The sequence below is a fragment of the Zingiber officinale genome, chromosome 4A (assembly GCF_018446385.1).
Source record: "Zingiber officinale cultivar Zhangliang chromosome 4A, Zo_v1.1, whole genome shotgun sequence".
Taxonomy (NCBI): domain Eukaryota; kingdom Viridiplantae; phylum Streptophyta; class Magnoliopsida; order Zingiberales; family Zingiberaceae; genus Zingiber; species Zingiber officinale.
The window spans coordinates 154,859,610-154,882,510 of record NC_055992.1 but is presented as its reverse complement, the minus strand read 5'-3'; the positions used below and the strand labels follow the sequence as shown (position 1 = coordinate 154,882,510).

At 38.8% G+C, this 22,901-nt stretch overlaps 1 pseudogene; it reads left to right on the top strand.

Moving 5' to 3' along the window:
- The first annotated feature begins 358 nt into the window (after positions 1-358).
- LOC121971781 lies at positions 359-2,317 on the top strand (annotated as a pseudogene).
- Positions 2,318-22,901: the final 20,584 nt, after the last annotated feature.

The window sequence follows — 22,901 nt, the reverse complement described above, 5'->3', positions numbered from 1 at the left end:
GAGGTACCTCACTTACCGTCCTAATTCCACCATCTTGCCATGACTTTGGTCAAATTGTCGTTGGTTTATTTTTAGTTTGGCTGGCTTTACCCATTTGAATTACAGTTTGTAATTCAAATTCCCAAATGGTTGCCATTCGTTAACAATTAATTCCTAATGTTTTTGGGACCGTTAAGTGGCTTTATTTGATTTTAACCAATTCAAAATCTTCTCCCAATTGAATCTCGATCGAGATAAACATTAGAAGATTTTTTTCAACATATAACATGGAATTATATAAATCTGAATGCTAAAATCAATTTTAACGTTTTAGAAAAAATCCTAAGTTAGTCAACCATAGAAAATAACAAATTTATATGAATCGATAGTGGGCTCGGTGTGCATGCAAGGTGAAAGAAGAAGCCCATTTCAAGTCCGCCGGTGCATCTCACCGCAGACGGTGAAAGGTGAAAGAAGAGGCCTCTAGATCCGGACGACGACGACGACGACGCCTCGCTCCGCTCCGGCAGCCCTGCATGGGCCAATCCGCCTCCACCACATCCTCCAAACCGCCCTCCTCATCCTCTTCGCTCCGTCGCTCCAAGTTTCCTTGCTTTTCCTCCTTCGCAGGTTCCGTCCCGGCGACCCCGTATCCGGCAGCCATCACGGGGGGAGAATCCGCCGTTCCATCGAGGGATCACACCGCTGATTTACCCGACGACTGCCTTGCCTTCGTCTTCCATTTCCTCAACTCTGCCGATCGGAAGAAGTGCTCACTGGTTTGTCGGAGGTGGCTCGCGGTTGAGGGCCAGAGCCGCCATCGTATCTCTCTTGACGCGAGGGCCGCCCTCCTGGTAGCCGCACCGTCCATATTTGCTCGATTTGACGCTGTTACCAAGATCGCCCTAAAATGCGACCGCCATAGCGAGAGCATCGGCGACGAGGCTCTGGTGCTCATCGCCGCACGGTGCCGTAGCCTCACTCGGCTCAAGCTCCGCGCCTGCCGTGCTGTGACTGATGGCGGCATGGCTTCGGTCGCCGAGCACTGCCCCGGCCTCCGCAAGCTTTCCGTGGGGTCTTGCACTTTCGGCTATACAGGCGTTGACGCAGTTGTCCAGCGCTGCCCTATGCTGGAGGAGTTGTCCATCAAGCGGCTGCGTGGCCTTCCCGACGCATCCTGCATGGTGGAATCCATCATTGGCGCCGCCTCCCTCCAATCAATCTGTCTGAAAGAACTTTACAATGGCCAGTGCTTTGCTTCTCTGATCGCTGGATCCTCCAACCTAAAAATCCTAAAGCTTATCCGGTGCTCCGGAGATTGGGACAGGCTACTTGAAAATATTGCAGATAAGGTTCCTGGAATTGTTGAGATTCATCTGGAGAAGCTTCAGGTCAGTGATCGTGGCCTTGTCGCTCTTTCCTCATGTGCTGATCTTGAGATCCTTCATCTTGTAAAGACCCCAGAATGCACAGATGCTGGCCTTGCTGCAGTTGCTGAATTCTGCCCTCTCCTCCGCAAGATCCATATTGATGGATGGAAGACCAATCGGATTGGCGATGAAGGTCTAATAGTTGTAGCAAGGCAGTGCCCCAATCTCCAAGAATTGGTGCTTATTGGGGTGAATCCAACAGCCCGAAGCATGGGGCTTATAGCAAGCGATTGCCCAAAGCTGGAGCGCCTTGCCCTTTGCAGCAGCGAGACCTTTGGGGATCCTGAGATCATTTGTATTGCCTCCAAGTGCATGGCTTTGAGGAAGCTGTGCATCAAAGGCTGTCCTGTGTCTGATCAGGGAATGGAAGCCCTTGCAGAGGGTTGCCCAAAGTTGGTGAAAGTGAAAGTGAAGAAGTGTCATGGAGTGACATCAAGATGTGCAGACTGGTTGATGCAATGCAGAGATGGGATGCTGGCAGTTAATTTGGATGTCACTGGATCAGCTGAACATCAAGAATCCATCGGGGAGAATGGAGTTCTTGAGAATAATGAGCACTTGATTGGTCATGTTGGAGCTGTTTGTCTTTTGCCATCAAGGAGTTATTCCAGATCATTGCCATGGAAGAGTCGTATCAGTTATTTTGCCAGGAGGAACTTTATATCATCTGCTATCCGGAGGTGGTCACCCTGAAGCAATTATTCTAACCATACATGAACTGGGAAGCATCCCCTTCTTTTGTTTCTTACATTGTTGTTCTAAGGGTTTAAATTTGCATGTGAATTAGTTGATCATGACTAAGTTTGTTATTTGCTTCTGCTGCTGCTCATGAGTTATATATGATTAGGAAAGCAAATAGTTGGTTTTGTTCTATTTGATTACTAAAGTAAATACTTGGTTTTGTTGTTCATACTCCAGTATCCTGTTTCTCCATCATTGCAGACATTAGTAAGTTCATTCATTGGATGCCTCTTCCGCTTACAATTGCTTGTTTGACATTACAAATAATTGATGGTTCATTCATGTTTGTCATAGTTGATCCAGTATATAAATACTACTGATTAAGCTTGTATTGTAACTGATGTTTGATATAGACATATAACCATGATATCCATAGATAGGCCAACAATCATAAAATATTGACTTAGATTACATGTCATTATTCAAACCTGTAATATCTCATTGAACAATTTTTTCATTCAACTGTGAGTTTTAGGCATGAAGAAAAACATCAGCAATCTTAAAGACATTTTCCAAAGAAGCTAACATGAATGAACATAGGAGAAAGGAGAAAGTAGGCAGAGATGCGGGTAAAACTGACAGTGAGCGATAAGCAAATAACCTGGGATGGGCATTATGGTTCATTGAAACCTGTAGGAGTCTCTTTTGCAAGTGTCTTATGATGCAATTCTCAGGACTTAGGATGAACCCAATGTGTTGCATAGTTTTGAGGGGAACAATGGCCATGAGATCAAAGCAGCACCTCTAAGGGCCTATTTACCTCCCCAAAGAGCACAGATTTTGGTGCGGGCTAAGCATTTTGGCCTTGCCTGCTTACAGCTGATCAGATGTGTGGTACAAGGAATTTGATGAAGAGGAGCGAGGAGTAAATGATGGGAATTTTGTTCATCCTTATGTAACCTTTTACTACCCAGTTAAAACAGGAGCCCAGAAACTGGACCAGGGGATGAACCACTTTCAATTGCGCTGGATCGTGACCGTGATCCGGCCGCAATTAGTTGTAATCCCTCCTTGGGTTCATCGTCCCCCCTAGGTTATAGTTTGGATCGGGGCGGCCGTCCCCCGCTCGGCGCCAGGCTGTCCGGCCACTTCCCCACTGCTGGCGGCTTCCAACCACCCGTCCAGACCCAAACTATAACCAGGAGGGACGGTGAATCCAGGAAGGAATCGCAACCAATTGCGGTCGGATCGTGGCAATGATCCTGCATTTGCAAGTGGTCCATCCCTTGGTCCACTTTTTTTTGGACTAGAGGATCATCTGCCCTTGTTAAAACAGATACTCTAATTATGACATGGATAAAATCCAAATTTAGTTAAGAGTGAGACATAAAAAAAATAAATCCTGAGCCATTCTAATCTTTGAACTAGTTTATTGTATTACTTCAGGACTATGCAAAGAGGCTTTGTTCGACTGGGCCTTATTTTTTGACGAGGTAATCGACAAAAGTTCTAGTATATTTTTCTAGCATTTTCTGATCTGTCTCATCACAAAACTTACTAGAATATAAAGCCTCCCGTCATCCATTTACTTGATTTTCCTAGTTTGTTTGGATCAATTACCTCAACTCGTTCCCTTGCTGATGATTTATCAATTATTAAAGCAAACTCATAAAAGAACCCTAGAGAAGCAATTTGTCTGATCTGTGAGCTACAGAGATGGGCTATATCTATGAGAATCTAGTCGAAGTTTTTGATCACTTTAATGTTCCTTTTGTATTTGTTTCTTATCTCTTAGATTCAGAAGTTCATATGCTGTAGATTGTATTTTTTAATATCTACTACTGAATTAGCTGGATTATTTCTCTTAGTGTTTTCTATTGACCGAGATCATAAATTTACACCCTCAGTTCTCCTAGATACGAGTTGCCTTGCACTTGTGCTGTGTTTCTGATATCTATGTTTTTGTTCATTCATTGATATGCTGATGCGTTTAGTAGGGTTGAACGAATGGAATTAAAATTCATTACGCCTCAATCAGGTCTTATCTTCTTGTCCATATTTTCCCCTTTATGTTGCTGAACAATGCAGGGAAGTGAACAATTGGGATTAAAAGAAGTGTATCCAGACGGTCGGACCATAGCTCCTTTCATCTACATTGTTTTTAAAATCCTCGATCAGGTGATTGCCGATGACTTGCTCAGTTTACATAGTCTTTCTACTAATCCATTAATTCCAGCTTAGTTTACATAGTCTTCCTAGTTTCACCCTAAACAACACTTTAATGTCGTGGTATTCTCAACTATATGCATGCTTTCTATCCGATAGATTTCTTCGAAAGTTGTGGAGGGAGGAAATCATAGTTTGGCAGTAGCTAGCAACTAGATTACTAGTTGTCGGTGGGGGAATCCACCACCAAATCGCCCCCTTCTTCGACTCATTATGCTTCTGGACCACAAACTTAGTGCACCACTCCACCTCCGCGTGAGGAAAACTCACTCAACTCTACTAAAGGAGCCTCTAGTTTTCAGGCCAACCAGTTGAATATCGTCCAATGTAAACACACAAAAGGCCTCAGTGGAGCCTTTAGCACTTGAGGAAAGCACTCCTGAATGATCGACTCAGTACAAAAGTCCAAATGCCACAGTTGTTAGTGACCACCACAAAAGCAAGGCCAGAATAGAAGCAGCTTTCATATATCCCACAATAGAAGCTAAACAATGCCCCCACGGGGAATAGTCTTGATTCTCGGGGCTTTATGACTAGGGCGGGAAAAAAATATCGAAATACCGAAAAATCGTAACGAAAAAATACCGTATATATCGAAATTTTCGGTATACCGAAAAATTTGGTACGGTATCATACCGTACCGAATTTGTCGGTAACGGTAACGATTTAAAATATTTCGGTATACCGAAATACCGAGTAACTATAGATTAAATGATTAATTTAGATTCCCCTAAAGCCTAAACCAAACCCTAAACGGCCCCAAACCATATTCTCTCCTTGCGCCGTCGGTGCATACGTCGCGACTCGCGATTCTTTCCTTCCACAGTCGACCACCGCATGTAGTCGCCGGAGAAGATGCACAACAACTTAGAAACTTCTTCTCCAGCCCTAATATTTTTTTCCCTTCATTGAATCTGAAAAAATCTAATCACCGAGCTCTGTTCTGAGAGTTATGCTTGCGCAAGTTCTTGTCTGATTTTACGGTGAGTTTTAGCTTTTGTTTCTTTGGTGGATTTATGGTATTTTTAGTAGGGATTGAAGCCTATGCTTCCCCTATTTTTCCAGCTAGCATTTAGTTATTTCTGGCAAGATTTCGATAAATCTCCGACGAGCCACCACCCTGGGACCACTAGCTACTGGTTTAATCTTCAATCTTGCATATTTGGATCCGAAATCCCAACTCTTGTTCTTATATGATCACTTCCTTCATTACAAGAGAATTATTTTTTATATATTATATGTAATATATATATAATTTCAGCATGACGGTATTTTACCGATATCGTACCGACATTTCGGTATACTGAAATTCGGTATACCAAAATATCGGTACGGTATCAGTATCATTTCTTAGAATACCGATTTTTTTGGTACAGTATACGGTATTCGATTTTGGGTACGGTATACCGTACCGATCCAGGCCTATTTATGACCCCGGTTATACCATCCCACTTAGGAGGTTGTTTTATGAAATTGTCAATTTAGATTGGGTCCATTGATTGACTCGTCTTGCTAAACAATTTAAATTGTTGGATTTAAATTTTATCAACTTATTTAAAGGTGGGTTCAAGCGAGCCAATATGATTAAGCCCGCAACTAGGGGTGTAAATCTGATTAAGCCCGCGACTAGGGGTGTAAATGAGCCAAGCTGCTCGTGAACTATTCGAAACTCGATTCGATAAAAACTCGTTTGAGCTCGTTTAATTATGCTCGTTAAGATAAATAAATCAAGCTCAAGCTTCACAATATTCGGCTCGTTAACTCATGAATATGTTCGTTAAGCTCATGAATCAATTTTTAAATAAAAATAATAATAATTTTAATATTGAATTTATAATTTTTACACTCTACTTATGAAAAAGATAGACAAATATATCAAATTTATTTATTAGAATAAAATTATAAATTTTAACAAAAATATTATTTTTTAAAAATATATATATAATTTAATTTTTAATGAATATTTAAATTTATAATTTATATTTATTAAGCTCGTTTAGGCTCGATAAAAGTTCGAATAAGCTTGTGAGCTATGAATATATTCGTTAAATAAAACTCGAACTCGGTTCGATTATAAACGAGTCAAACTCAAACATCCAAAAGTTCGGCTTGACTCGGCTCAATTACACCCCTACTCGTGACCCGCATGAGTTAACTTACGGTGGACTTGGATTGGACTCCGGGTCAAGAAAAAAATGAATTTAAAATTCATAAGTAGAATTAATTTTTATACCTTTTTAATAATTAATATGTTTAACATTGAATAAAGCAGAGTTACCTCTCTCGTGTAAAATCAGATGAACGGAGCTCCTCTCGAAGACTTACTAACATAGCAAGCAGCTCTAGTGCCATGCGACCAGCCCACAAGCTCGCGATTGGCAAGCCAGGCCACCCTTCTTTCGTGTCTCATATCCATTATTACTTTAACATATCAATCAGCAGTGGGTCGTCTGAGCGGAAACATTATCATCTGTTTTATAAATGAATCTAGCATTGTCATCGGATAAAGACACAATGACATCTAGAGTTCATACTTTGGATAACTATGAATTATATTATGAATTTTATAAAAAAAAATATTAGGTCTAACTATATTATTTTAGAAAATAATAATCGATGATCCAAACATAATTGTCTAGTTCGTACCTTTATATATATATATATATATATATATATATATATATATATATATATATATATATATATATATATATATATATATATGAGTTTTGATCTCCTGCGCGCTCGCACAGTGCGCGACTGTGCGCGCGCGCGCAGGAGATCGATCAGTTTTTTATTTTTTTTTTAATTTTTTAAATATTTTAAATTTTAAAAATCAATTAAAAAATTTAACATTTCCTTATATAAATTTTTAATACCTTAATATATCCCCTTAACATATTACAATACTTAATAAATACTTAAATTAATTTTATTTTAATTTTTTTTTAAAACCAAACACTATAACCTAATTGGAAAACCTAAACCCCAGAGATAAAATCTAAAAAAAAAAATAGTTTTAACACTATAACCAAAGCCTGAACCCTAAAATAAACTCTTAAAAAAATATTTTTTTTATTTTTTTATTTTATAAATTAAAAAAAATAAAAAAAAATTAAAAACCGTTGTTATCCTGCGCGGCGCGCACAGTCGCGCACTGTGGCGTCGCGCAGGATAACAAAATTATATATAGAGTTTTGATCTCCTGCGCGCTCGCACAGTGCGCGACTGTGCGCGCGCGCAGGAGATCGGTCAGTTTTTTATTTTTTTTTAATTTTTTAAATATTTTAAATTTTAAAAATCAATTAAAAAATTTAACATTTCCTTATATAAATTTTTAATACCTTAATATATCCCCTTAACATATTACAATACTTAATAAATACTTAAATTAATTTTATTTTAATTTTTTTTTAAAACCAAACACTATAACCTAATTGGAAAACCTAAACCCCAGAGATAAAATCTAAAAAAAAAAATAGTTTTAACACTATAACCAAAGCCTGAACCCTAAAATAAACTCTTAAAAAAATATTTTTTTTATTTTTTTATTTTATAAATTAAAAAAAATAAAAAAAAAATTAAAAACCGTTGTTATCCTGCGCGGCGCGCACAGTCGCGTACTGTGGCGTCGCGTAGGATAACAAAATTATATATATATATATGAATGGGCTAGCTAATCCACAACCAGTATTTTATATATATATATATATATATATATATATATATATATATATATATATATATATATATATATATATATATATATATATATATATATATATATGAATTGGCTAGCTAATCCACAATCAGTATTGGTTAGGTTGAGCATTTTCTAATCTACTAAGTTGATTGATTGATCTGTCACATCAAATGGCCGATCTGTGATAGATAGACTCGTCTCATCGTAGGTTCAATCTATTTGACGTCTCTACCTAGCTATCTGTAGCTTATTATAAGGTCGATAATATTAAACCATTTAAGATGATCAATATCATCTGTAGTCGGATTTTTTATAACCAATCCAATATAGAGGTCATGGTAGAAAAGCCGAAGCATTAATTAGCTGCCACCATTAATGAGTAAATGTGAGCTCAACTTGGAGACCAGATCATTGCCACTCACATCAATAAGGTCTGAAGTTCGAATCTCGATAAAATCGAGATAAATACTTCTTTTATGTGTTAGTTATTATTCCAAAGGCTAGTAGCCGTCCGTAATTTACCTCCTCCATGTTGATCCTGGAACGAGTTGACGCGGGGGAGAGGAGGGAGTGTATTCGTCTTTTGCCACCAATGTTCCTAACTAGTTAAAAAAAATAATCTATTAATTTAAATTGGAGTTATGTGCATTTTTTAAAAAATAAAAACCACAAATAAGGAATATGTTATAATATATGATTAATTTGATTTGATTGTGATTGATATATCATTATATTTTTTTCTTTTTATATCCCCCCATCTATCTTATAAATAGGGGTGTTTGGTATAATGATTGAATAAGATAATTCTCTCTTCTTCTACTTTTAAATTAAAATACATTATTAGCACGAGCACTCTTTAAAATATGAACTCATAAATATTCTTATTCTTAGTCTTTAGGTTGATTCTCTCAAAATAACACAAATTTTTAGTTTTATGTTTATGTCTTTATTTTTATATTAATGCTCCTGAACTATCACAATATTTTGATTTAATAATTATATTCTTGAAGTAGTATAAATTCTAAATTTATATTGAAAATATTTAATAATTATGTTCTTGAAGTAGCATAAATTCTAAATTTATATTGATGCTCAGGCCCAAACTTTTAATTTTATATCAATGCTCTTGAAGTATTATATTATTTAGATTTAATATTGATGCCCTCGAAGTAGTACAATCCAAAATTTTTATTGATGCTTCTGAGAAACAATTTTTAATTCTTGTTGGTGCTCTTGACGAATTCATGTTGATTTATTAATATATCTATAATTTAAAATATAAAGATCTAAGATTTATCAATATTCTTGAAGAATATTAATTTAATATATAAATTTTATCAATGTTGTTGAAGAATATTGATATGTATTGGTTTTGATCAAATTATGACATGTTTGTTCAGCTTTTGTTTCTTTTTAATTTTTGTGGTTATAATATTTTTGTGTAGACATAAATAATTGATTACTTCATAATTATGACAATATAATATGTTTTGATCATGCTTGTTTAATATTTGTTTCCTTTTAGTTTTTATTGCTATAATATTTTGTATTAACATAAATTTTGGTTGCTTCAAATATTAACATATTTTTGTTTTATAAATAATATTATTCTGATTATTTTCTTAATTTGCTTTTATGGTTGCTATGACAAATATCACAAAATTTGAATTTGAAGCACTTGACTTAATGAAAAAAATTATTTGTTATGGATTTTGGATGTTGAAATCCACCTTGTTTCTAAGAGCTTAGAAGATAAAAAAAAAAAAAATGATGAATCCTTGTAGGATCATGCAAAAACACTTATTTTCTTTTGTCACCATCTTGATGATGGATTGAAAGTTTAGTATCTTATTGTAAAAAAAAATACAAGAACTTCGAAAAAAATGAAAGAAATATTTGATCATAGAGAATTATAGTTCTCCAAGAATCCGTTATAATGGATGCATCTTTGCTTGCAAGATTTTAAATCCATAAACGATTATAACTTGATACTATTCAAAATTAATTCTAAACTCACACTTTGTGAAGAGAAAATTATTATCAAAATTTATTAGAAAATTTTCTCAACTTTTTATGCATTAAATGTCTTCCTGCAGCAACAATATTGTGAGCTTGGATTTAAAAAATACTCTAAGCTTATCTTATCCTTACTAGTTGTCGACATAAGGTACTACTTTAGATATTTATTTAATAAAATGTTTATTTATAAATCTGGTATGAAATTATATTAGAATTATAACTCTTTTATTTATATGACAAATATCTATCAAATAGTGGTATAACCCACACCATTCTTCCAAGTAAAAGGCCTTTTTTTTAAAGTTAATATTGGCTGAAAATAATGTTATAATAATATCAGGTGCATATAAAATTTTTAAAAGTCATGGACAAGTAAATATCATTTTACAAAATGATACAATCCTATATGTTGAAAATGTACTCTATGCTAGCAAATCTAGTAGAAATTTGTTAGCGTTAAAGACATCCGTCAAAATGGATATCATATTAAAATATTAAATAAAAATAATATTGAATACTTATGTATTATATCTATTATATATAGCCAAAAACAAATGAAAAAAAAGATTGTATGCACTCCCTTTTAGAATGTATTGTACAAGAATGAAAGTAGTTGAGACAAATATAATAGCAAACCAGAAGTTTCTTGACAAGCACAACTTCATATTATGACACGATTGATTAGGTCATCTTGGGGCAACAATGATGTAAAGAATAATAAATAATTTATGTGAACATCATTTAAAGAACTAGAAGATTCTTTTATACAACAATTTTATGTATGGCTTGTTCACAAGACAAACTAATTATTAGACCTTCTCCTACAAAGGTTGATGTTGTAACTTCAACCTTCTTGGAGAGGATTTATGGGGATATTTGTGGACATATACACCTACCATGTGGACCATTTCGATATTTCATGGTGTTAGTTGATGTTTCAATTAGATGGTCACATGTTAGTTTGTTTTTATCTCAAAATATAACCTTCGTTAAACTATTTGAGTAAATTATTAAACTACGAGTTCAATTATTTGATTACTCAATCAAAGCAATTTGCCCTAATAATGATGTTGAATTTAAGTTACAAGTATTTAATGATTGATCATATCCGAAAGTGGGAAGCTGGAATGCTTGGGGTGTGGTGAATTCGCTGACCGACTATAGACTTTGCTCCGCTATGCAAAACAAGTAACATCAGTACCGAGCTAGGAAAGGGGTCCCCGACGTTGGCCCTCCGACGCTCAAGTCAGTCGTCGGAATAGTGGAAGAAAGCAGAGCAACAGTAACTCTAGCGAAAACAATGAATAATGCGTACCTCTGCCAGTGATGAACCCCCTTTATATAGAGCCCTAGTAGGTGACGTGCACGCTCCTTGAGGCTTGTGCGCTTTCTCCAATATGTCCTATAAAGGGGCATGTCTGAAAAGTACCTCTAACACCATATCTTAACAGGGTATGCATATTCCTGACAAGATAGTAGAAATTTTTGCCATATAATCCGCCTGTTGTCCATGCCTGGTGTCAACAGCACTATCTCCTAGAAGGATATCGAGAGATACGACAATGATCCCGCTGCTTGGTCGAGCGAAGTAGTCGCTCCGTCGAAACACTTCCATTCTGCTTACATCAATTGCTTTTCCCTGCGGTGATTGTGTAGTAGTGTACCCCTCCCGTTCGGATAAGCCCTCTGATCTCTTTGTCATCTTGTTGCTCCACATTGCGCGTCTAATTATCTTATCATATTCTCCCGAGGTGGACGGGTGATCCGCTCGGACATGTCTCCTGTCGGTCGGGCACTGACTGCCCGACCGACCGTTGCAATCATCCTTCGTTCAACTCTTTGACACCCTGGCATTAACTATCTTGACTTTGACCTCTACCTTGGCAATTGACCCCATGCCAGGTAGGCCTCCCTATATCACCGCATCATAAGTCTCCCCCTCAAGTCTGGTCAAAGGAGGCTGCAAGTCCAACTGACTGAATAAGTAGCATCTTCGGTGTCTTACACTATCGATCAGACCCTCCATATACTCCTAGTTCTTGATTGCCACAAACGTCTTTGTCGTTCGGCTTCATTTCATCCTGCTGGGTTCGTAGCTGCCGCTTGGATCATGCCTCCCAAAGCATATGGTGTCTAGGTCGTTCGGCTATATGACAATCCATTATCTATGCCTGGTTGGGACGATGGGCGACAACACTTGGTGAATTTTTTCCTTTCCTTGCGCTCCCTCGACTGAGTGTCCTGACGTCATCCAAATTTCTTGAAAAACATGTAAATTTTTGATAATTATGGTCGAGCACAAGGTCATACCTTTTAATTAAGCCTCATTAATGTCTTCCCCTAGCTACACGCCACGTGCCCTATTTTCTGTCCCCGCATGTTTGACGTGATAGGCGAATATCCGCTGACGACATGATAGGCGCCATTTCAAATTCAATGGTTTGATCTTCTCCTAGTTTTTCGCAACCCTGAATCGGACAGTTCAGGTTGATTGGCCATGAGGTTTATAAACCTCACTTGCGTCGTTGTCTCCTTCCTTTCTCACACTTTCGTCTTCAAGCTTTCTTCACGACGTTTAGCTTCTTTTTCTCCGGCGATCTTTCCTGTAAACTCCTTCACTTTTTCTCATTTGAATCTGTCCGTTCTTCCTCGACCTCGTTTTCGATGGCCAATTCCTTGCAACCCCTCGTCCCCGTCCTTGGGCTCTGGTATACTTCCACCGAGTCCAGGTTCGATGGGGACGACATTGAGAGTCTAAAATCTACTTACCAATTTCCTTCCGGCTATCTAATTGTGTTTTGCTTCTGCCTTCGATCGGCCACATAAACTGCTGCCAGATTTTTTATGTTTCTTTAAGGATCAGTTCATCACCAGTCTGTGGTTCCCTGTTCATCCTTTATTTTCCACAGTCTGTAAATACTTCCATATTTCTCTCAATCAATTAGTGTCAAACTCTTTTAGACTGTTGTGTGGGGTCGTAGTTCTGTTCCGCTTGCACGGTATTCCTTTGACTTTTCGACTCTTCCATTACTTTTATTATCCAAAGTTGTCCGAGTCGGGGACCTTCTTATTCCAAGCCCGTGTGGGCTTAGTCTTTGATAAAATGTCGTCTTCCAATAAGCATTGGAGAGACAACTATTTCTTCCTCTGTTTTCCCAAGCAACTAGACTTCTTGACCGGCTAGCAGCTAGAGGTGAGGAATCCCCCCACGCTCAGGAAATACAAAAGATAATCTAACTATCTCCAGACAGTTTCAAGTTTGACTTGTCAGAAATACCACATTCACAGATTACTATTGGAGGCGTACTTTATGTGTTTGGCTTGAGCCTGATCCACACACGACTTCTGTCCAGCTTAAGTATACTCTTTCTTCCCTTCATCCTCGAATCTAACTGATTTTGTTTTCTTTTTTGCAGCTCGCATCATGTTGAGGGTGCGTCTGGCCGACAAAAGCAAACTCGCGGATGCAGAGATCAACGCCACGGTCGTGGCCGAGCTAGAGTGTAACACCCGAAAATTCTCAAAATTATTTTAGAAATATTCTATGATTTTTCTGGAATTTTAGAATATTTTTATGGAATTTTTAGAGTAGCGAAAGTAGCAAAAATAAATAGAATCGTAAAATAGCCTACGCAGGAATTGAACCCGAGACCTATTGGGTTCTATGACTTAAGGTGAACTCTAGTAACCAAGTGAACCCAGCAGGGCCGTGCTGAAAGGAAAGGGAATCAGTTATATTTATATTTGAGTTGGGCCGAATTAACCACTTAATATAAATAGGGAATTAAGTGAGGAGTTTTATTTTGACCGTGACTTACCTCTTCTCCTCACCCTAATCCCACCGAACCTCTCTTCTCCTCTTCTTTCTCTCGGCGCACCAAGCCCCAAGGGCTAGGGTTCCGTCCCAAGGGTTCCAAGGGCACCTTCCGGCGACAACTCCGGCACGAGGACGCTCCTCTCTGCGAGAAGAGCACGTAGACGCGAGGAGATCGACGAAGGGATCTTCTCCACCGGAAATCTAGCGATCAGATCGTAAGGAAATCTAGCGCAGGATGTAAGAAACCCCTCACCTGCAGTATAAGTAGCTTTCGTGTGATTGCATGCTTTAGTTTAGTAGTTTATGGATTTTTGGCACATAGGTGTGCAATAGCGCACGCCAAGTGCTCAATAGTATGTTCAGCACCATTAAAATGCGACTTAAGCATTTTAACAGTTTAGCTAAATGCGATAGAAGCATTTAATTAGTATATGCAGTTTTTCTACAACTTATATGGGACTACGGTCCAATGGGTGGGCTCCCACAGTCGCCTCTAGGTTCAGACAACCTAGCTCTAGGTTCAGATAGCCTAGAAATAGAAAAATAAGAATAATTTAGCTATAACTAGTATTTTATTTTAGCAGTGGCACTGTACTGGATTAGATATCCATTGGGTTGGGCTCCCACAGTCGTCCCTAGGTTTAGATAACCTAGTAAACCCTACTAAATTCGGAACTTGCAAACTCGGGTCTAGTTAGGGATGAGCGCATAACAAGTACAGTTGTCGGGCCCATCAGCAACATGATTATTATTTTAATCTATCTATGATAAATAGTTTTCAAAACTCACAAATCAGTTGTGTACACAGTTTAATTTCAGCTCTAGCTTAGTTTTAGTGTAGCTTAGTTCATACTTTAGCTTAGCTCTTTCCTATTGATACATGTGAAAGTTCTATGATCAGTTTTGATTCTATATTTTGTATGATAGTATGTCATGCCATGCTTTAACATGTTCAGCATAGATTTCAATAGCATGTTTTAAAAAGCATACATTGCATCGTATGCATGTTTTTGTGAGGTAGATGGTTTCTTACTAAGCGTAAAGCTTACATATACTTCTTTCCTTATACTGCAGATAAAGGTAAAGGAAAGGTGGATTAGCGGAGGCTGGAGGTCAATGCAACGAAGATGTGTGTGTGAAAAAGGAGTTTGGAATGAAGATCTCAGGGAATTAGCAAGTCTAACTATTAGAACCTTGTTATTTTTAATTTTCGCATTTCAGTTGTTTAAAAAAAATCATGAACTAGTGAAATATGCACCATGCCATGTTTAGAATGCTAGATAATTGATGGTAGAATGCATTTCAGTTAGTTTAGAGTTGGTATATGAGATTTCTGCTCGAACCAGGGCTGAAATCAGGTTCTGATATGAAATCAGAAACCCCGATCGATCAGCCGATCGATTGGAGGCTTCTCGATCGATCCGTTGATCGATTGAGCAGCTTATCCCGCGAACAGAATGCGCCTGGATCGATCAGCCGATCGATCCGAGCTAAACCGCGTACAGCGCGTCGTTGAATCGATCATTGGGTTGATTGGACATACTGGATCGATCAGCCGATCGATCCAGACGCTAGTTCCCGCGTACAGTAGGGTCCTGAATCGATCACTGGATCGATTGACCAACCTGGATCGATCAGCCGATCGATCCAAATTAGTCTCCGTGCACAGTAGCACGCTGGATCGATCCGTGGATCGATCAGAGGCCTAATGCTAGCTGAAAACACTTTAGTTCAGCCCCAGATGACAGCAAAGACCTAGAACACCCCTTCTAGCATAGCCACGGCAATTCAAGGGGTAGTTTAAACATCAAGTTCAGATAGTATAGCGATTAACAGAAGCATATTCATTAGTTCAGCAAAATTTTCCATCAGATCAACTTTCCGCACACGAATTAGTTAGCATATTGTGACTATCGGCCTCACAGTCTAGTTAGTAGGAGGCGGGTCGTTACATAGAGAGTTACGGCCTACAGTCGGTCATCTCTTATGAGGATTCGCTCGGCGAAGCCAAAGGGACGCAAGCACCGACCAGCGGTGCAAGAAGCCAGACAGTGGCGAGGGATGCAGCAGCCAATATAGCGGGCCTTCCTCCCGAACGACCCTCAATGCTTCCGATCGCGATACCTTCTGAATCAACCACTTCCAGTGAACCCCAGTGACATTGCAAGAGGCATCAGGCGAAAGCATCCTCTCGTTCTGCAACTTCTACCTTGCAGACTCCAACACAAGTCATTTCACGACCTTCCTCCAAGCGGGACGAGACGTCTACACCTGCTCCTCTCGAGCAAGAAGTTGCAGCGCTCCACACCTCTTTGTCATCCAACCAGACACTATCCTTGTTCGGGCTACCACAAGGGACCATTTGTGCATCGCTAATCGTCTTCATGCCACTTCCATCTTTGTCGACGGCGCAAGTGTCACAAATTCGACTAGTACCCTCGTCCCGGTCTACGAGCAGGGCGACCTCGGAATCCTCTGGACCGAGCGGCCAGAGGCAAATAACGACGATTATCCATTTGTTGACCAACAAGTGCCGTAGTGCGGATAAGGATCCAGGGGCCGCTCGTGCAAATATGAGTCGATGCCCGGGCCCATGCAGCGTGTAGGACCGTTGCGGCCGGCTAGAAGGGGGGGTTAAATAGCCCTGTAAAAATAAAACACAACCTTTCCCGACTTTTCAAACTAACACTTGCATATAAAATAGAAAAGCAATATATCAAAACAGAAAAAGACGAGGCACCAGATGTTTACTTGGTTACAATTGGGGAGGTTGTTAATCCAAGGAAAATGATCGCACTACTATCTCCTTCAGGCGGAGAAGCCTCTTTTACAACAATGTAGGCACAGAAAGAAAGAAGCTAATCTAAACAGTAGAAGCGCACAAACGTTGTTACAATTTCTGAACTGATTGAAAAGTTTCTGGACCAAGGTTATATTTATAGCCTTGGTCGGGGCGCCTAGAGGGTTCCGGGCACCCTGGGGGGATAAATTTTATCCCCCAACGTTCAGATTGAGTCAAAGCTCGATTTGGTCAAACTTCACGGTCCGACCGCCCGGAAGGGTTCCGGGGCGCCCCGGGCTGGTCCGGGCACCCCGGACTGTTCCAGGCGCCCAGGACCCTAAAGTCAACCAGTGTTGACTTTTTCATCCGGGGACCACTGCTCCGGTTAAGTTCGCCTCGGTCCGGGTCTTCTACTCCGGATCCGCTCGCTTGGGTGATCTCTGCCATTCAGAAAAGGGCTCACCCGAACCCAACTTCCGATCTTCTCAAGCGGGCTTCCCTCCGGATTCTCGTCCCTCGGAATCGCCGTGTGTTTCCTTCTCGTCCGCCGGCGTACTCATCCGCAGTCTTCGTCCCTCGAACGCACCGCGTGCCGTCCTTCTCGCTAGCTGCGTCTCTTGCTCCTCGAGCAGTCTTCCGCTCCGACTTTCGTCCCTTTGAACCCCCACACGCTTCCTTTTCGTCCGCCGGTGTACTCTTCCGCAGCACCTCGTCCCTCGGACGCACCTCGTGTCGTCCTTCTCGCTAGCTGCATCTTCCACTCGACTACCTGTGCTCCTAAGCTCCTACACATTTAGACACAAGGTTAGAAACACACAGGACCTAACTTAACTTGTTTGATCACACCAAAACAACCTTAGGGTTCCAACAATCTCCCCCTTTTTGGTGTGAGCAACCCAAATTAAAGTAGGGTAAAAATAGACATGAAATAAACTTAACTAAATTTGCAATTAAGTGCAAAAATAAAACAAGTTAAATTTTGGTCTACCTCCCCCTAGACTTATACTAATCTTTCTCCCCCTTTGGTCATAAAAAAATGGGATTTAAAAAAAAAAATCTAAGGGTTAAAGACTTAGAAAATTTTGAGATCCTTAAAAATTTGTAAATTTTCACATAAACATTCTCAAAAAAAATTTAAGTAAAATTTTAAGAAAATTTTCTAAGTGAAATTACAAGAAAATTCTAAAAAACTTAAGCAGAAATTTTCAATTTCAGAACAGCTTTTAACTTAGGCAAAAAAATCTTCTGAAAATTTTCCTAAGTACAAATTTAAGTCTTTGCAAAAATTATTTAAAAAAAAATCCTAACTTAAGATTTTTCTAAGTAGAAATTTCATGTAAAAGTATTTTTCTAAGCATAAAAATATTTTTAAAAAATGTTTGAAAAAAAAACTTTTAAAAGCATTAATTAATTCTAATTTTAATGTTTGACCGAAAGTTAATTAAACATTTATTTCAATATTTTGGCTTCCAGGTCGTAGCGAGACACTAGGTCTTCTTGGTTATTGGAGCAATAACCACTTCCTTAGACAAAACCTCATAGAGAAATTCACTATTTAATTTTCTCACTGAAAGCATTAATTTTGTTTAAAATTTAGAGTAAGCAAGATTTAGGAACCCAATATAAGTTCCAGCCTACTGGATTAACTAAATATTTCTTAGGTATATATTTTCTTGAAATATTTCTAATTTGTCCCTGATGATATCTATAATACCAATTTAAATTTTTAAAATTTCTAAAATTAGATGAGCATGCATGATTTTTCAAATTATCTACTTGAATTTTCAGATCTTTATTTTCTGATTCCAATTTCTCATTTTCTAATTTCGATTTGTCTAATTCTTCTAAGGGACAAGATTTAGCCAAAATTATTTTTAAGTTTTTAATCTCCTTTTCTAATTTGCAACAGTCTTTTGTTAATAGTTTAACAAACTTAAAGAGTTTATCGGGAGGAAGTGATCGTACCTCATTTACCTTGTCGATTTCGTTGTTCGTTTCTTCCCCTGAATTGTTGCTTTCTTCCGACGTGGTTCCCCCTTCATCGATGCGCATTTCGGAAGAGCTTGACTTGCAGTCGTCGTCTTGATGACTTGCCATTATAGCAAGTCCGGAGAATGCCTCGACTTCCGACTCCGACGATGTATCATCCCACGTCGCCTTTAGGGCCTTTCGCTTTTGGATAAGCTTCTTACCCTTCTCCCTGTCTTTGTTCTTCAGCTTGGGGCAGTTGTCCTTGACGTGCCCTTCTTCGTCGCAGTGGTAGCAGCGGATCATCATTTTCTTCTTCCCCTGCGGATGGTTAGTAGATTTGGATTTATAAAGTTTCTTGAATCTTCTTACCATCATTACCATTTCCTCGTCGTCGAGAGAAGATTCCGACTCTGGTTCGTCTCTCGAAGCTTTGAGGGCGATGTTATTTTTAGGCTCCTTCATTCCTGCACATCTTGACTCATGCACTTCAAATGTTGAAAAGAATTCTTCTAACGAAATTTTTTCTAAATATTTAGAAATGTAAAAGGCATCTACTAATGATGCTCATTTGGTATTTCCAGGAAAGGAATTCAAAGTGTACCTTAGCAAATCTCGGTTACTTACCTTTTCTCTGAGATTCGAGAGTCCGGTGATGATCTCCTTGATTCTGGAGTGCAGGTGTGCAACCGTCTCATCTTCCCCAAGTCGCAGGCTTGTGAGCTGATTGTGAAGTAGATCTCTTCGGGCGAGCTTGGCTTCGGACGTCCCTTCGTGCAGCTCGAGGAACTTCTCCCAAAGTTCCTTTACCGAGTCGTAGTTCCCGATTCTGTTGACTTCTTGAGGTAGAAGAACACTTAGCAGATGATATTCTGCTTTGCCGTTTGCTACGAAGTCGGCCTGCTCCTTTTTCGTCCAATTGTTTTTCTCCTTACCTTCCGATGCTGTAAAACCAAATTCCATTGTAAGCATTAATTCGAAATCGGTGGTAAAGAATACCTACATCAGCTTTTTCCAAGTGGCAAAATTCCTTTCAAATTTCGGTGGATGGATGCTTGTGTAGGATCGAAAAGAATTTAGTATCTCCACAATAGCATGATATTGTCCACTTTGGGCCTAGACCGTCATGGCTTTGCTCTTGAGCTCTCCCCAAAAGGTCTCATACCAATAGAGATATCTGTTCTCTTATAAATCCATGATCTTTCCCATGTGTTTCCAATATGGGACTATGTTTGCAACCTTGCAACACCAACAATCCCCCCCCCCCCTCAAACAAAGGATCATAGGCTTCCCACGTTCGATCCTCGACCCACCAGGTCTTCCTGCCCCTCGGTCCACCCGACCTACTAGGACTTCCTTGCCTAGTCGCAACTAGGACTTCCTGCCTGGTGTCTGGTCCTCTTGATCCGAACATAGGAGCCCCCACTTTCTTTGTTCGAGGTCAATATTGTACCCACATGACTCAATCAGACCATAGCTCTTGTGCACAGTTGACGGTTAAACCTTCTGGCAGTCCGGGCTCTGATACCAATTGTTGGATCGAAAAGAATTTAGTATCTCCACAATAGCATGATATTGTCCACTTTAGGCCTAGACCCTCATGGCTTTGCTCTTGGACTCTCCTCAAAATGCCTCATGCCAATGGAGATATCTTTTCTCTTATAAACTCATGATCTTTCCCATGTGTTTCCAATATAGGACTACGTTTGCAACCTTGCAACCCCAACAATCCCCCTCTCAAACAAAGGACCATAGGCTTCCCACGTCCGATCCTCGACCCACCATGTCTTCCTGCCCCTCGGTTCACCCGACCTACTAGAACTTCCTTACCTAGTCACAACTAGGACTTCCTGCCTGGTGTCTGGTCCTCTTGATCCGAATATAGGAGCCCCCACATTCTTTGTTCGAGGTCAATATTGTACCCACATGACATAATCAGGCCATAGCTCTTGTGCACAGTCGGCGGTTAAACCTTCTGGCAGTCCGAGCTCTAATACTAATTGTTGGATCGTGAAATGTCGATAGAGGGGGGGGGGGGGGGGGGAATATCGATTCGAAAAACAACGAGTATAAACGCAGCGGAATAAGAAAATTGAACACAGTGGATTTACTTCGTTCGGAGCCTGTGACGACTCCTACTCGAAGGCCCGTACTCCGTGAGTACTTTCGTTGGGCAATTCACTAGCAATTCGAAATATAGATTACAAGTTAAGTACAATATTGCTAATAAGGAAAAATTACCGACAATAAAAAGACTTAGAACAGAAAGGAAAAGCTTGTCGGAGATCGCAGCGCAGCAGGAGCACAAGGAAGCAGATTCTTCATTCTGAGAGTTGTGTTCTTGAAGCTTGCTCAACCCTCCTTTTATAGCCCTTTGGAGGGGTCTCCAGAGCTTATCAGATCCCAAAAATTCGGATCAAATGAGGAGAGTTCGAATCTGGCTGATCCGAGTCGTCTCCAACTACTTGTTTGACACAGTCATCTTTCGAAGGTCATAACTTTTGACTCTGAACTCAGAATCAAGTTCTGTCAGTTGCTACGCGTGCAGAATTTGAAGCTCTACATTTGTATCTACAAAATAGAGTTAGAAAAATATATGTATAGACATTTTATACAGATTTATGAGTTAGGTCCTGTCTTCCCGAGACCAAAACCTAGTCAGGGTCTCAATTTAGGGATCCAAAGTGGACCTAAACTAGACCGACGCCTACTGTCCCTTAACTGGGATGCGTCCTCACAGTCACTCTCCTCCAGTGACTTACCTTTACTTACCTGTCAGACGTTCGGTCAGCCCTTCCACCCGTCTGGACTTTGTGCCAGCTATCCAATCAGCCCGTCAACCTAGCTGGACTTCATGCCAAGCGTCCGGTCAGCCCGTCGACCCGCTTAGACTTCGTGCCAGCTATCTGGTCAGTCCGTCGACCTAGCTGGATTTCTCGCCAAGCGTCCGGTCAGCCCGTCGACCCGCTTGGACTTCGTGCCAGACATCCGGTCAGCCCGTCGACCTGTCTAGACTTAGCCTGCATACTCGATCAAAGCATTAGATAACGACAAACCTAACTTAACATATTTGTCATTCATCAAAACTTGGGCTAAATCGTTAGTGCTAACCGCACCAACAATCTCCCCTCTTTGATAAAATGACAACCTGGTTAAGTTAGTGAAAACATATGCAAGAAAAAACAAGTAACAACATGCATTTATGTGGTTTTTAAGTTAGTTTGTATTTTCAGTTTGGTTTAGCTAACTTAACCACCTAACCCTCCCCCTTTGGCATTCATCAAAAGTAAGCATGGATTAAGTAAGCATAAATACAGACTTCAGACAAAGTAAGAAATAATGTCAAGTTAATCTGGGGGAGTTTAAAACATAGATTAGTTTGCTTTCATTTCTTAAATCTTTGAAAAAAAACTAAGTCTTGAAAAGATAGCTGATTTATAACTTTGTAATTTTGAAAGATAGCTAATTTTTCAAGTATAGTTTTTAAGGTCAAAGTTAAAAATTCAAGTTTTCAAACATAAGTTTTTTAAAATCAAAATTCCAAAACTAAGTTTGAAAATTTTATTTTTTTTCAAAACTGATTGAAATTTATTTTTCAATACTAAGTTTGTAAAAGATTCAATTTTCAAAATTAAGGAAAATGATTTTGAGAAGCTTAGTTTGTAAACTTAAGTTTTGAAAAATTTAATTTCCACAATTTTCAATAACAAAGCAATTTTTAAAACTAATTTTTGTAAAATTTAACTTTCAAATCAAATTGTCAAAATTAAGTAAAATCAAATTTTAAGAACTAGATTTTTAAATTCAATTTTCAAAACTAAGTTAAATCTAATTTTCAAAATCAATTTTCAATAAAAAGTAAAACCCAATTCTTAAAAACAACTTAGTTTTATAAGAGTTAGTTTTCAAAAATAGGTTTAAGAAATTTTTAAGAAAATATTTTTCAAACACAAATTTTAAAATATTTTAAATAAAGGGAAAATTTTAATTAATTCCTCCCTTTGAACCTGACATAAAATTTTGAAAATATTTACTAAAAATATTCAAAGTAGATTTTTTTTTAAAAAAAAAATGAGATAGAATTTTCTAGAGAGATTTTAAAGAGAAGATTAAAAAATAACACTTAAGGAGATAATTAAAAAAATAAACCTCCCTCTGAATTTGATAATCCTTTAATTTATCAATTCTCCTTATTTATTACTCCCCCTTAATATAATGCTAAGGTTTGAGTGTGTTAAATTTCAAGCCCTAACACATTTGTCTACCTAAGTGTTCTAGGGAATTTGGTAACACTTA